This window comes from Maniola jurtina, chromosome 5, assembly GCF_905333055.1.
Source record: "Maniola jurtina chromosome 5, ilManJurt1.1, whole genome shotgun sequence".
Taxonomy (NCBI): domain Eukaryota; kingdom Metazoa; phylum Arthropoda; class Insecta; order Lepidoptera; family Nymphalidae; genus Maniola; species Maniola jurtina.
In genome coordinates this window covers 2,072,501-2,089,045 of record NC_060033.1, presented here as the reverse complement: position 1 = coordinate 2,089,045, position 16,545 = coordinate 2,072,501, and the positions used below count along the sequence as shown (strand labels likewise).

General features: G+C 38.3%; 1 protein-coding gene across 1 annotated transcript in view; it reads left to right on the top strand.

Annotated features, from left to right (window-relative positions):
- Positions 1 to 16,545, top strand: part of LOC123865443 — a 126,737-nt gene continuing 110,192 nt past the window's right edge. The window contains exon 1 of the mRNA XM_045906466.1: positions 1 to 233. The gene's annotated coding sequence lies outside the window, so the exon portion shown is untranslated. The remainder of the gene's footprint in view (positions 234 to 16,545) is intronic.

The window sequence follows — 16,545 nt, the reverse complement described above, 5'->3', positions numbered from 1 at the left end:
CTGTCATGGCAGCTCAGTATAGTATCGACGCCAAGCGGTCGCGCGTATTTTCCTGACGCGGTAAATACATATCTACTCATTTCAGTGGATGTTCGTCTCCGTATATCATAATTAACCGATTTCTGTTCTTGTGTGTATCTGTGACAGTTGTTTTGGACAAGTGTAAGGTGGTGTGAACTGGTTAGTACCTGAAGGAACCGGTTTCATCCGGATTGAACCGCTTGGTATAAGCTGTAAGTAGTTCAGAGAATTTGTTTGAGCAAGACACACGTATTTCTCTACTCGGCCTGTATTTTGACGATTCTTATTCTTTGACGTACCTTTTAACTATTATAAGTTCTTGACTTCGTCTAACAGTAACAGAATTTTCAATAAGAAAACTATACTCTATTGACTAAGGAATTTTGAGCAATGCTGAGCAAGGCGTCTCAAATTAATTTTTTTCATAGGTTTCTGTACGTACCTACTCCTTTCTGTTTTCAGTCATCTCTATGTTAACATAACAAAACTAGATATAAGCTAGCATATATTATCTTAGCTTTGAAACATTGCAATGAAAATGTTATCACTATCTGGTTTCTGTCTACAAACAAGCTACGAGTAATTCAACACACTTCTTCGAGGTTAAATTATCAACTTCTTTTGCTTCTATTTAATCTACCGAGAAAACAACAAAGAGACTGGTAAGCAGGGAAAATCAACAGTTATTACCTAAGTAGGTACATTGCTGAATCAGATGTATTTTCTGAAAAGCATTGCAACCCAAAATTCAAAATTCAAGTCAAAATTACCTAAGTACCAGCTGGACGATTACGGTAAAACCTAAAATATATTCTGAAACGTGCTTGACTTTCAACTTTTGTTTGGTGGAAAGCTTCGGCCGTGGCTGGTTACCGCCCTACCGACAAAGCCACGCCACTATCCGATAAGGGGTTAATGAAACTTCCAAATCCCTTCCAAGTTATCCCGTTTCAATCTTAGACTGCATCATCACTTAGATACGACCAGATGAGATCGCAGTCAAGGGCGAACTTGTAATGGAATTTTGAAAATACGATATGTCTATTGCGATGTGACATATTATTTGGTCACTTTATGTTCTATTCTCATGCCGAAGAAGGGGAAGAAATGAGGATATCAAACATCTGCAGAAGTTCAAATGATTACTCAGTTTCTAGAATTCAAATCCAAAGATCCATACGTACCTCATGTATTGCACTATTGTCATCTTTCTATGCCTATCTATTGATTTATTGAAGACCTCCATAATGTGATGGTAAGTGCAGTGGCCTTGTAAGTGGGAGTTAAAGGCGACAGGGCCTATTCGGGAATTTATGTTTGGGGTGGTGGTAGGTCTGGTCTGGCGGGAGGCTAGTTATCACCTTATGTCATCAAGCAATTTAGCGTTCTGGTACAATGCCACGCATAGGAACCGATATGGGTTTAAAACAAGAAAAAGGATTGTTAAATAACAGCGATAATCATACCTTCCTATGTAGCATGCTTACATCTTAGACTGCTCACTGTATCGCCATTTGTCACTTACCTACCAGCAACTATATGAGATCGCAATAAAAACCACCACAACCACCACCACATGAGATAAAAGATAAAAGTCATGAATAAAATAATTCCTCCTAAAATAAATATTCATAATATGAAAGTCATGAATGAAATAATTCCTCTAGAGTCTAGGTACTACTTTCTATACAGAATCAATATTTTTTTGTTCGTTGAACGAAAAATACTGCGTTTTAAAGTTTCACTTACTGCTATTCTTCACCTTAATGGGTTTAGAAATTTTCCTCTTAGACAGAAAAGGTTAAATAGCTTAGCCTTCATTTCAATATTTAGTTCATTATTTTCTTAAAACGGGTTAAAGGCCTTCCCCTTTTCCAATATTTATGGTTTTATTGATTTATCAGTTAATGGCTATTCTCAAATCTGCTTAAAACAGCACTATTCTTAAAGGTGTGTGAAGTCTGCCAATACGCACTTGGCCAGCGTGGTGGCCAAAGCCCCTCTCTTTGAGAGGAGACCCGTACTCTGTAATGAGCCAGCGATGGGTTGACCCCCCCCCCTTTGCTATGGGGGATTTTACCCCCTTTTTCCCCTTTAGCCATATTATCTATCTGCATACAAAACAGCTCGATCCGTCCAGTAGTTTGAGTTGTGCGTTGGTAAATCAGTCAATCACTTACTCACTTTTTCCTTTCATATAATTATATTTAGATGTTCTTATTCACTTTTCAAAAGCTTCACAGTAGGCCGAATGTGAATGGTGAATAAATCTTCTAAGTAAGTATGGAATATATGATAGTGTATGGAAATGCTTAGATACGCAAATCACGTTTAAGCCAAAGTCACTCAGAGTTTGTATGAACACGTCTTTAACTTGGAGTTTAGCTTAGAGCGTAAATGTTGACCCCATTTGCGTTCATAAAGCTTGTGTCTCGAGATGTTTACTTCAGCCTTTATAAGTTGTTTCAGCTATTATACGATTTTCAATAAGTTTCTCGAGTACCAACCCATTTCATTTGAATTTACTTAGGTACCTACCTAAGGGTCCTAAGGTTTCATTACAATTTGAGTTGAATTATTTTTTGCTTATGTCTAGTTCATAAATGTCTACGGTTAGCTCCTCATTATACCAGATATTCAGGAACGGGAGTAAGTAGTCTCCGGATAAAGCCATTCTGCGAAGGCTACCGCAAATTTATTCATTGGATCGTCCAATGAACTCTCTTTTTGCTCCAAACGAAAATATCTATAGACCTTAAACCTTTATTACCTTTCCTACTTTACGTTCATTTAACCGCTAATTCCATAATGAATTGAGATAAAAATAATAAGAATTTACGGCTGGCTATTGAGGCTCGACGCACACCTGCACCTGAGTCGAGTGAAGCCAAGACGCAACATCTTTATTTACTGTGCATTATGGAGACGAGGGTGCGCGGTGCGTTCAGGCGTCTCGCATGTTCCTTGAATCTCCTTCATATTATTAGGTTTTCACTATACCAAGTTCTACCATGTATCAAAAAGCATGCTGAACTCTGCTAAGTTATCGGTCTAGGGCCTAAATAGCCATATCGTCGCTGGTTTGTGACGATATGTGCTGAACGTTGCCATGCTATAAGTGGTATATGCATAAGCAGCGGCCCGGATGAGCCTCTATTGACAGAATAGAGAGTATTTGAGTAAAGACTTGTGCACTATGATTACATTACTTAGGTATCTCCTGAGCAGTTGGTTATGTCTCACTTGAAATTTTCTGCCGTGGCCGATATTCGAACAGGGAAAAAGCTGTATGCTAGTACTGCAACTCGCCTTTTCAGTACTGATAAATGTCAATCATGCGGCTTTTGCGGCCCTGTAGGCTTTTGCACCTACTGCGAATCTTGAAGCGGTGTGCGATGTCCTTAACATAATCTTTCTGAATTATGTTTGTTGTTGACAAACGTAAATCCATAGAGAGCGCAAAAGTTGAACAACTTGGCAAACACACCTTGCTAAGGTTTCACCACACCCCAAAAGAAAGGGGCTCGGTATCCTGCGATATTAAATGGCGTAACTCGGAACTTCGTATAGGATCGATAGAGGAGTAGGCAATGGGGTGGCATACGTTTTGCAAATGAACCTTTAAACTTTGTTTGATAAAAATATGTTTGGACTTAAAGTTATATTATGGGATGTTAAATGTTTTCGGTCAAGGTTAGACCTTAACCGTGATATTATTATATTCTGAGTAAAAGCGATAAGTGTGCATATTAATAAGATAAGGAAGATTATTGGAAGATGACAAGATAAAAACGTAGATGCATCTTTTTCGGAATTGACCTACGGGATTCATTTACTTCCATTTATTCAAACTTCCTGTGGAATTGGAATAGTAGAAAAATTCACTCTTTATTAAGTCGGCTCTCATGGACATTTTGGATCTAGCAGAGTGAACAACCAGTACGCTGATATGTAAGTTAATCAGTTTCCCTTATTACCTAAGTATATCTCTGTATAAATACGACTACGTAACTATCATAAAGCAATAACTATCATAAACTAACGTCACTATCATAAAGTCTATGTTATTGCTCTTATGTGTATAATAATTTTTATGAACTGTAATTTTTAAAATAATAGGTTGTAGGTAGGTAGATTTAATAGTTGTTGCTTGTGTTGTGTCATGTGACATGCATGTGATCATGACTGACAGATGTAAGTGTCAATCATTAACTAATGACAGCTGTGACATTTGACATCCTAGCCACAGACAAAATAACTACCCTGGATGCAAGGCTTTTGGTCGAGCATTTTTACCTACTTATTGTATATTGTTAGAAGTGATTTTCTCCTTGCAACTGGCGGGTGGGTTCGTCTATCGTTTTATTTACCTTACTGATTGTATATATATTTATTTTACTTTTTGCTTTATCATATTTATTTTTTATTATTATTTAATTATAGTATGGTATCCTCAAATTTAAGTATAGACAGTGATTTGTTTTTGTCGTTATCTAGTGATGTGACAGATAGTAATGCAAGTTACCATAGTACAGCCACTTCTCTTCCACTCAATGTAACATTAAATTCTCATTTCTCCGATTGCGTGAAAAACTTCAATGCTATTCACATAAACGCACAAAGTGTTCCGGCACATTACTCTGATATGCTTGCGTCTTTTGAGTCCCAAAATATTCATGCCATCCTAGTATCTGAGTCCTGGCTTAAGCCCTGTCTGCCTTCTACTTCTTATTCTTTGCCGGGGTTTATTCTCATAAGAAATGATCGCACTAATAGGGGTGGCGGTGGTGTGGCGATCTATCTTAGATCTTACATTCCTTACAAAATTGTTAGTTCGTCATGTCAACCGCCTCCTGTTGATGCTGCTGAGCATTTACTTATTGAGGTTTCCCTATCACAAACAAAAATCTTACTTGGCGTTTTCTACAGTCCCTCGCTTACTATTAATTTTTTCCCCTCATTCGAATCACTTTTAGAATCCCTACTCCCTACATATACTCATAGCATAATAATGGGTGACTTTAATACTTGTTTGCTTAAAGGTGACAATCGGGCTAATAAACTAGAATCCATTATTGAATCTTGTAACATGACAATTCTTCCGCTTTCGGCTACTCATAACCTTCCTAACTGCATTCCTTCTCTTCTTGACTTGATTATAGTGTCTTCTCCTGACCTTGTATCTAAGCATGGCCAATGCTCTGCGGATGCCTTTTCTCATCACGATTTACTTTTTCTCTCGTACAAATTGCGCCCTCCAAAAATTAAACCTAAAATACTTCTGCGGCGTAATTTTGGTGGAATGGATGTAGATCGATTGTGTGTAGATGCTTGTAAAGTTGACTGGTCAGTTGTTGAAACTGTATCCGACGTCGATCGTAAGGTTGACATTTTCAATTCCTTACTGACTCAGCTTTATGACATTCATGCGCCAATTAAGCCTGTTAAACTCAAACATTTACCTGCACCTTGGCTTTCGCAAGATTTAAAAGATCTGATTCTTAAGAAAGGTGTAGCGAAAACCAGACTAAAGTGCAATCCATCTGAGGAAAATCACAGAAAATACAACAAACTCAGGAATCGCTGCAATACATTGTGTCGAGATGCACAGCGACGCCATATTCATGCATCAGTCGAGAACGGCGACTCTTGTAGAGTTTGGAAATTTCTAAAGACGGTTGGAGTTGGTAAAACGTCACATAATTCATCTCCACCTAACGTTGACGTTGATCTCCTAAATCAATATTTCTCATCACCTCTAAACTCCATTAATAGTTCTGATAAATTACAAACTATTCATTCTCTTTCAACGACTCCTACCCCTTCCTATCCTCCGTTCAATTTCAGCCAGTTTTCTACTGATGATGTTAAGAAGAGCATACTGTCCATCTCTTCGAATGCTGTTGGTAGCGACGACATTAGCCGTAATATGATAATTCCTATCGTGGATATTGTAATTCCTGCAATCACCCACATTCTAAACGAATCGATTACAACGTCCAAATTTCCTGATGCCTGGAAAAGTGCTCATGTTGTACCTCTTCCGAAAAAGGCTAATGCTGAGTATTTTTCCGATTTCCGTCCCATTTCCATCTTACCGTTTCTTTCCAAAGTCCTTGAAAAGTTAATTCACTATCAACTTAACCTTTTCCTGAATAGTCACTGCCTATTTAACCCTTTCCAATCTGGTTTCCGTTCTGGACATAGTACGGCTACTGCTCTGATTAAAGTTACTGATGACATTCGCTGGGGCATGGATAATCAACAACTCACAGTATTGACTTTGCTCGATTTCAGTAATGCTTTTAACACTGTGGACCATGATATACTTGTGAGTATGTTGCGTTCTCTTAACTTATCTCCATCAGCAACTGACTGGATGCATAGTTACCTAAGCGGTCGCCAGCAGCGTATTCGTGTCGAGGAAACTCATTCGTCTTGGTGCGATATCACTGCTGGTGTGCCTCAGGGTGGCGTGTTGTCACCATTACTCTTTTCTATTTTCATTAATTCTTTAACTCAAAAACTATCTTCTCTGTACCACATGTATGCAGATGACGTCCAAATTTACACCCAGGCAACTCTTGTGGACCTTCCGGCAGCCGTTACTCAAATAAATAATGATCTGGAGCTAATTCTGGAGTGGAGTCGATTTTATGGCCTCAATGTTAATCCGATCAAATCTCAGGCTATAATTATTGGCAGTCGGAACCTTATCTCAAAAATTGATTGGTTTACGCTTCCTCCCATCGAGTACAATGGTATTGTCATCCCATATTGTGATTCCGTTAAAAATCTGGGGATACATATGGATTGCAATTTAGGTTGGACGAATCACTTAAAACAGATTAGCAGGAAGACTTTTGCATCTCTGAGCTCTTTGCGTCGTCTACAATCATTTCTTCCAATTCCTACTAAAATTATGTTAGCACAGACTTTACTTCTTCCTATCCTTGATTATGCCGACGCAAGTTATATTAACTTAACAGAAGATCAGTTAAACAAGCTTGAGAGACTTCAAAACACTAGTATTCGGTTCATATTTGGGTTGCGCAAATATGACCATGTGTCTCATTTTCGGTCTCGTCTCAAGTGGTTACCCATCCGACTTCGCCGGAACTTACATATCCTTTCTATTCTGTACTGTGTATTGTTTCACCCTTCTTCTCCTCCTTACTTGAAGGAGAAATTTGAATTTGCAGCGCGTCCGGGACAAGTTCTCCGCACCTCTAGGAAGCTTATTTTAAGGACGCCTTCACATTCTTCTTCCTTTTTCAATAAATCCTTCACAGTTCAATCTATTAAATTGTGGAATGCCTTGCCTCTCGTAATCAGGGAGGCTAAGTCCATCAATATCTTTAAGAGGCTGGTGAAAGATCACTATTTGTCACTATCACTTTAGCATTATCGGATTTATTGGAACATATTTTACTAGTCTTAATAATAGTATGAGGATTTATTATTAGTATGAGGATATATTATCTATATATCATATTTATTTATTATTATTTTTTTAGTCTATATTATGTATTTTATTATTTAGTACATTATTTAAATTTTAACATGTTTCTATGTATTTATTTATTTATTTATATATTTATTTATTCTAATATTATATATAAATGTAAATGTATACTTACACCACCTACCTCTAATATCTATAGCTATATCCTTTGGACCATTTTGGTTGCCTGGAAGAGATCGCTAGGTAGCGATAAGGCCGCCAAATTGTACCTATATTTTGTTGAGCTTTGTATGTGTTTTCTGTACTAATTTTTGTGGTGTACAATAAAAGTATATTCATTCATTCATTCATTCATACGTACCTACCTGTGCCTACTACGGCCTCAAAGAAATTGAACGCGGTGGCTGAGTTATGGGTGAACTTCGCCAAGCGTTCAATGGGGACTCGTTTCGAAAATGGACTTGGAAACTTTGCAGATTTTCCCTAACGCTGTTTGATTTTATCTCTCACACAAGATATACGCGAACAACTAACCAAATAACCTTAAACTGTCTTCTTACTGGAAATTAACTGAACAAACTTGAAACTGGATAATGAAACTGATAATTTTCTGTGTGGTTTCATCTTTCTCTTCTCTAAATAGTACTTATAAAACAAAGTCGCAATCCGTGTTCCTGTGTTTGCTTGTAACTTCTGAAATTTTAAAGTGGTTTCTCCATTATTTGGAACGGGAAGTTACAACAGTTTTAAATGATAGTACAATGAGATGGTACAATATGAAAAGGAATACTTGACTGAGTTTATTGTGGACTTTTTCCCAGACTAGGGAGTGTTTTGCAACCCTCGTAGATTTCTCAGAAAGAGAAGGGTTCAGGGTTTCAGGCCACAGTCCATCATAGTAGCCAAGTGCGGATTGGATAGGAGCAGGCGTTACTTTGCGAACGTTCATGATATACCTACTAGACAAATCTGCATGGTAGATACAATGCGTCACATGCGATAGGCACCACCCTCCACGATTACTGAAGAAGCAGGAAAAGCAAGCAATACGCACCACTAACTAGCAATATCACACAAATCTTCTAGAACACATTCAACGTTCGCTTCACTCCGACACCGGAGCATCCACAGGAGATGTAGATTCCACAATGCACAAATGATAATTGTTGCATTTGCGTACCTATTGCATCCTGCACATTGCACCATAGAGTCTGTTTTGGGCGTATTATAGCGATTTAATCTTGTGATGCTATGGAGCGAGCTATGTTAGCTGTATTTACTCTCAGGGATAAAATCCGGATCGAGGAAATTCGTCCGAGAAAAACGAAAGCGGGCGACATCGCTCAAAGGGCAAGCTGAAATGGCAATGGGCAGGTAATGTCTGTCAGAGAACCGATGCGCGACGGCCGATGGAGTGGAGACCACATACCGGTAATACGCAGAGACGACCTCCATCCAGTTGAACCGATGACCTGAAGATCGTTACGGGATAAGGAAGGCGGAGGACCGTGTTTGGTGGCGCGCTCTCGAAAAAGGCCCATGTCCAGCAGTGGACGCATATAACTGTGGTCGATGGATTGGATTGAATTGGAAGCCTTTGGTTCCGTGGACGTCAATCGGCTAGCGAAACTGTAGATACAGCGTTTTGTAAACATTTTTCAGTTCCGCTAAATTAAAGTTAATCGCACAACTATTAGCTAAATCACTGCACACGAGAGTTCCAATTAAAATGTAAAATGGCGGACGCGTTGATGAATGCCGAATATAAATTAAATCTCAAATCCACTGAGGGGTTGTTAAAATTGGCGTTTTCCGCTTTGATACTTGAATATAATTTGATAGAACTAGAAGTATTTATAACGCAACAGAACTAAGCATAAATATTTTGATGATAGGTAGTTTTGCAATTTTATATTTTTGTTGTGAAGGTCCAGAACCAGGGCGCGTTTGGAACTCTCGTATGGAGTGTGGCACAATTTGCATAATTAACGTTTTTTTCTTTCATTCTTTCTTTCTTTCGAAGCTTCAGTTTATAGTTACGTTAAGTTGCCACATTTAAGATTATTTAGAAAGCAAAACGATTTGATTTGATTTCTCCCTAATGTTGACCTTCTACAAAAAGGATTTTGAGATATTCAAATAAGATCTACAAAAAACCTAAATCCACGCGGACGAAGTCGCAATAATAAGCTAGTACTTATATTCGTCTTTCTGTGAAAGTAAATACATAATCCTTCAGCGAATATCCGCAACAGGGTATATGAAATAGAAATAAAGCGTGCAAAATGTTCTTTTGTTTCCACTCTCGTCTAAGCTACCCATTGTTGTCGCCTGCATTTGTCTTCAAAATAGAGGCGGATGAAATCTATTATTCTACGAGAGTGTAGGTTTTATATAAATAAAGGTATTGCTTGGATACCTACCGTGAATAGGGAAATTGGTTCAACAAGCAGATGCTTGATGAATGATGTTTGATGAACAAGCACATCTTCAGTTCTATCCATTAGTGGCCTGCAAATGGTTTGAGGCCACGGTAGGCATTACTTAGGTAGGTCTCCTTTTTTATACTTGGGACAATAAACATAATTGTTAGGTCATGTTAGGCGTAGTATTTATACGCCCATGGTTATAAGTATTAAATATATGAATACTAATATTATAAATACGAAAATGTGTCTGTCTGTCAGTCTAACTGTCTGTCTGCCGGTCTGTTTGCTAGCTTTTCACGGTCCAACAGTTTAACCGATTTTGACGGATATAAGCTTCTTTTATGCCAGGAAATTAAAGAGTTCCCACGGGATTCTCAAAGGACCATTTGTAAAACCGATTTATATGAAATTTGGTCCAGAGGTAGCTGCTTGCGCCCCCAAAATTGAAATAGTTAACTTTTTATACCGGAAAAGCAATGAGTTCCCACAGGATTTAAAAAAACCTAAATCCACGTTGACGAAGTCGTGGGCATCACCAAGGATCTTATATCTAGTTCTAGCAATACAAAACTATTTTAATATGTAATCAATGTACCTAATCAGCCATCCTATCCACGTCTTAACAAAAGGACTAGGGATGACTGCAGGAAATACTTATAATATATTCAAACATAAATATCATGCGAATCTGACGTATGTCTCTCGCCATCTCAGCCTCGCGAAGAATGATGGAGGGCCGGAGGGATTCAAATTGACCGCACGCAGGAGGGGAGTTATTTGAGAGCTGTCAGATAATGATGGATATCTTTCTAACTTTGGGAACCCGCATTATTGGCATTTGGGTGAAAATCCTTGACTGAATTTAATATTAAGACAGGGGTAGGTACGATGGAAATAAAATATCTGTCATAATATAGATGAACGGACAAAAGGATAGGTTAAGTATAAACAAACGGACTGGATGAAACTGATCCTTGTTTTATTTTACTTAAGTACCTACTTGTTTAAAAACCTAAGGGTATTTTGGATATTATATTCATATCATACCTACTGTATCTCCGATTTACGTAGACTCTAGAAAACTATTTTTGTAGCGACAATTTACTTCCTGACTCATTTTCCTTATAGGCACGAAACCATTTGTACAAAGAGACGTGTGCATGAGACGAGAAATTTTCATATCGTACGTGTCTCACAAGTTATGGGCATCCCCTCTGTATAGTAATTTATTTACTTCTTATGTAACAAGACTTGTACGTTTCGAGTTGTAGAGCAGTTAAATACTTATGATAGAGAAAAAAATCTCAGTGATCGTTAACCATTTTGAGTCACCAACCAGTCTGCAAGCACCAAACTGCAGGCCCGCGCACCACTTTTGTGGTTTGCGCACCCACGGACATACCTAGTACACCATATACCATACCATATTATACCATACACCATACTATACCATACCATACTACACCATATACAACTACCTAGTATATCTAGGTAGTTTTATTATGTCACTAACCTATGTTAAGGACTTTACACACTACACAGACTCCAACTCCGCTCTGACTTGGTTCAGAAAAATGAAAATAAAGCTCGCAATATTTTCATGCTATACTGTGACTTGCGTCGGAACGAACGCTGTGTCGGGTGTTGAGTCTGTGTAGTGTGCGAAAACCTTTCTGTTAGTATCAGTAGGTACTGAAGTTAGCACTTACCTCCTCTCCTGTAAGCTCGAATTCATTATATCGAATATAGGTCATTTGACTCAATAATAGTATTCAAAGGCGCAGTTTACCTTCCCAAGTCAACAAGGGTGAAACATGAATATTATACTCGTAACAACCCAAAGTGTAGCTTACAACGTTGATAATAAAGTTTATATTTCTATAGCTGATATTAGAATCGGTTACCTTATAAATGCTACATAATTATTAGGTTACGGAAGCCTTACAAGGGTCAACGGATGTGGCATGACATGGTTTTAGTCGATTGATGAATTTTTGTAATCGATACAATGCAAATGATGTACTACAAATAAATCTACATAGATTCCATATCTGTACATCTGTACAGTATTTATAGAAATTCATTATTTGTAATCTATTGGTATAGGTATAGGTAGTTAATATTAGTTTATATCGATTTTGATTCAAAACTAGCAACAATAATTATAGCCTGCACTTCCATTGTTCAAACATTACACTTGTCAAATATTAGGGTTAGAGCTCATTAGAGCCACCCGGTACCCGATCAGCACGACCTCGTCGTTCAGCGTCCTTCTGTTGTCGATAGATGGTCCACGGGTGGACGCCACGTTGTCACCAGTGAACCTCGCATGGTTAACGAGTGAACGTCGAGTGGTCACTGAGTGGACTTCGCGTAGTCCACAAATTTTTGATTAGTCTGTCAGCGAATACTTGGTCTACGCGTGAATCGGGGTCCATATGGGGCGTTGAAAAGGAGCAGTTAACGCAAGGTAAGCATGCGAGCAGACTCGCCGTCTGCGCGTGGACAGCTTGCGAGCGAGGCGAGCCGTTGACGCTACGGAGTTTACGTAGTGAGCGTATGTCATAGGAGTCCATAATATAAAGAACTAGCCGACGCCCGCGACTTCGTCCGCGTGGATTTAGGTTTTTCTCTATGGTTTTCCGGGATAAAAAGTAGCCTATGTACTTATCCAGGATATTATCTATCTTTATTCCGAATTTCAGCCAAATCCGTCCAGTGGTTTTTGCGTGAAGGAGTAACAAACACACACACACACACACATACAGACAACTTTCGCCTTTATAATATTAGTGTGTTAGTGCGATATTAGTGTGATAGGTACTTACCGCACGAGGCGAGGCGGTCAGGTTCTCGGTGGCTCTAATGTGCTATGAGATTTATGTTAACTCTTACATACACAGATAGATACCTAATAGGCTCAACATCGGGCGATCTACTTCGTCGATTTCCCGTGGTTTCTATCCTATATCTAAAATGGTTTTCGTGTCAGAGAACATAAGAAATCAATTTCCAAACAGGAAATAACAATTTTTTTTAACATAAACAAAAAAAGCTCTCGAAATAACGCATAAATCTGCATAAGTAATCAAAAGAAGTTTGTAGGTATACTCAGGGCAAGCAGACTGGCTGGCTTCTTAAAAGCTTTCTCCGTCCTTGTATTGTCTGTGTTGTCGTATTTGTTTGAAGGTTTGAAGTGTTTTATTTTACAAGGGAAAAGTGTTAGAAATAAGTATGCAAATCAGGGATGCGACAAATTAAATCTTCAACGTTAAAAGTGCAAGTTTTTGCACAATATCTGCTGTGTAATGTAATGAAATGAACAAAGCTTCTTGTCTGAATAAAATGACGAACGAACAAAGCTTTGTGAGATACTGTTTTTGAGTAAGTTCACACTTCCAAGTAGCTAATAAATAAATTAATTACTTGTTTACTTATATTTTAATTCAGAACTCTTTAAATCACTATGACGCCATACTGAACATCGTTGAAATTATTGATTTAAAATTATTTTTGTACCACTGAAGTGTATATTTAAACTAGCTGTGTGTATTTTTACCAGAATGTAAAAAAAAAACGTAAATTTTTTGAAAAAATTGTACATGAACATCTCCTTTGTCCATTATGTTTACCTACCTACAAACGAAGGTTTACCTACCTAAAAGAGTAGGGATCAAAAATAATTAATCTGCTACGCTGCTATAATAGATTGCTACGACGAAAGCAGCCTGTCTGGTGATCAGTAGGTACTCGTAGGTATCTATAGACTGAAAGCAGCGTGTCTAGAAACGTTAAGATACTCAAGCTCACTGATACTACGTCTCTAAAGGAAGTAATCCAAATATCTCAGACTAGACGTCCATACAGCTGAAGCATTGTTTTCCGAAAGGCAGGGAAATGGCTGTTGTTCAATATATCCCCTGCGACAAGCAAAAAGATACGAATTCAAACCTTACAGCTTAAGAAATAGAGTTGAAACTCGGTTGCATTGCGCAAGGTGATTTAAAAGAGGGGAAGCCTATGAGGGTTCCGATGTTCAAGGAAAACTCGAAGGTGCAGACATACTTATAGTTGGCTATATTTTAGGGGAGGCTCAGTACAAGATCGCCTGAAGGCAGTCTTTTGTTATTTTGTAATTGTGGCCAGCTGTTGAGATGATTGAAATACATAAAAGATGAAAAGGTTTTATTTATTACTAGCTGATGCCCGCAGCTTCGCCCGCGTGGATTGGTCAGATCCCCTGCAGCATCAGGATTGAGGAGTTGGACTCCAAATTTTTTATGAAACAATGTCGCAAAGTTCCTCTATCGATTAAAAAAGAAATGACGCAAATCGGTTCAGAAATCTCGGAGATTTCGGTGTACATAGGTAGAAAAACACAACTCCCTTTTTAAAAGTCGGTTAAAAAAGTAGCCTATTTTACGCCCTGGTCAATCCTCTACTTGCCTGTGAAAGTCCCGTTAAAATCGGTTCAGCCGTTCCAAAGATTAGCCTTTTCAAACAGACAGACAGACAGACAGACAGACAGACAAAAATTTTAAAAACGTGTGATTCAGTTATGGTATCGTTCAAATAACCATATGAGCTTAATATGAGGTAGTTATTTCGAAATTACAGACAGACACTCCAATTTTATTTATTAGTATAGATGAAGGCTTTAAAAAGTATTATAAAAGCTTTAAAAAGTATTTACGACTATTACTATTACGATAAGCCATGGTTAATTGAGTCAGAATATTTCTACCTAGGTCATCAAATTAGAAATTCCAAACCCTATAGCCACACGTATGAGGAATGATGACACAAGGTGTTTTGTGCATATATTATAGATGGAATATCGACGAGGATGACATAGATAACGTGTGGAGACTCGCCCAGCGTCTTGCGGTACGGTGCATGATAAAAGAGTAAAGTGGGAAACAGCAAAGCTGAAGTGGCAATGCATTGAAGAACCGATACACGAAGACCGATACCAAGGTGCTGAAAAGGTGACACGGCTTTGGAAAATGGCCAGGTCGTTGAACATTTTCATGGGTGCTGGACACAAATAAAGGGGGAAATCCATATAAGAGACTTGGAATGGACGTCTATAATTGGTTGAAACGATGATTTAGCCTACTCACTATTTAGCCTCGTTCTATCTTTCTTCTGGGCAGTTTCTGTATTTAAAAGCCGTTTATTGTGCGTGCAGTGCCCATCTCCACTGGAATCAATCACTATAGTCATTCAAGCCCAACCCTGAAGCCTAGTACACCTTCCAGGTTACAGAGGACTTCCTGGAGCAAGGCTGTGGCTACCATTTACTTAGCTATTAAGTCAATTAAAATTATACCAAACCAGGCTGCATTAAATTAATTCCACAAACCAAAAACTTTGTTCAATGCAATTTTCAATTCAAACCACCAGTTTTGATAAACGCAGAACCTTTACAAATTAGCGTGAAAAAAACGCCATTCAAGTAATTCACACTTAATTGCCGAGGATTTAAAACGGGGAAATGTGAAAATATCGGCCAAAGCTGCGCTAAGTCTAGCATTTATTAGGGTATTTAATTTCGAGTGCATCCCGGCAAAAATGCACCGCCGCCGGCGAAATTGAAATTAAAGTTCACCGCGCACTGCTGCAAGAGCCGTTTGTAACGTATTTTTCAGTACTGAAAATTTGGACAAGTTCATTAGCAAGATTTGGCCTATCGCACTTCGCAGAAATTTTAGTGATATGAGCAGCATCGATGTATATGGATGGGCCCTTCGAAGATAAAAACGCGCTCAAAAAGTCAAGAGAATTTGCAAAAGTCTCTTGACTTTGGCAATGACGATGACGTTTAAGATTCAAGCGTATTTTTGCGGACGGAATTGTATGGGAAAAGCTAATCCATATACATCGATGATGAGCAGAGGTCGATCTAGTGTAGGATCTACCAATGCTACGGTTTTCGGTGTAAGGATCAAAATTCCAACACCTAGGTGGACAGACTAGGTACATCAAACCACTGGATTCAAGTGGCGCAAAACTGGTGAAAGTCGTTACAAGAAACCTCAGATATCCAGCAGTGGAAGTCTTGACGATGACGAGATTAGGAGTAAAGCAGGAGCTTGGGTCTGAGCTATTTAACTTGCTCACTATGCAGTCCGGGCATTATAGAATAATAATACTTTCTAAGGATGGATGAAGGAAGCATGAGTCCTTATAGCATGAATGTACTGATAGGAAAGAAGTTCTTATTAATCACCGTGCTCGACTTCACTTACTCACGAAGCATATACAAATATTTAATGAGTATATTAGATGTGCAATCATTAGAGTGCGTCCGTAATGAAAAATCCTTTAGTTTCTTCTTAAGGATTACTTCACTAACTTTTTAATGCCCGACCCAAAAAGAGGGGTGTTATAAATTTGACTGTGTATCTGTGTATCTGTATGTGGCATCGTAGCTCCTTAACGATTGAACCGATTTTAATTTAGTTTTTTGTTTGAATGGTGGCTTGATCGAGAGTGTTCTTAGCTATAATTGAAGAAAATCGTTTCAGCCGTTCGAAAGTTACCAGCTCTTTTCTAGTTTTCTTATAGAGGTTTTTATGTCGAGGGTTTTTTAAATTTTGAGTTATTGATTACTCTTAACCATTGATA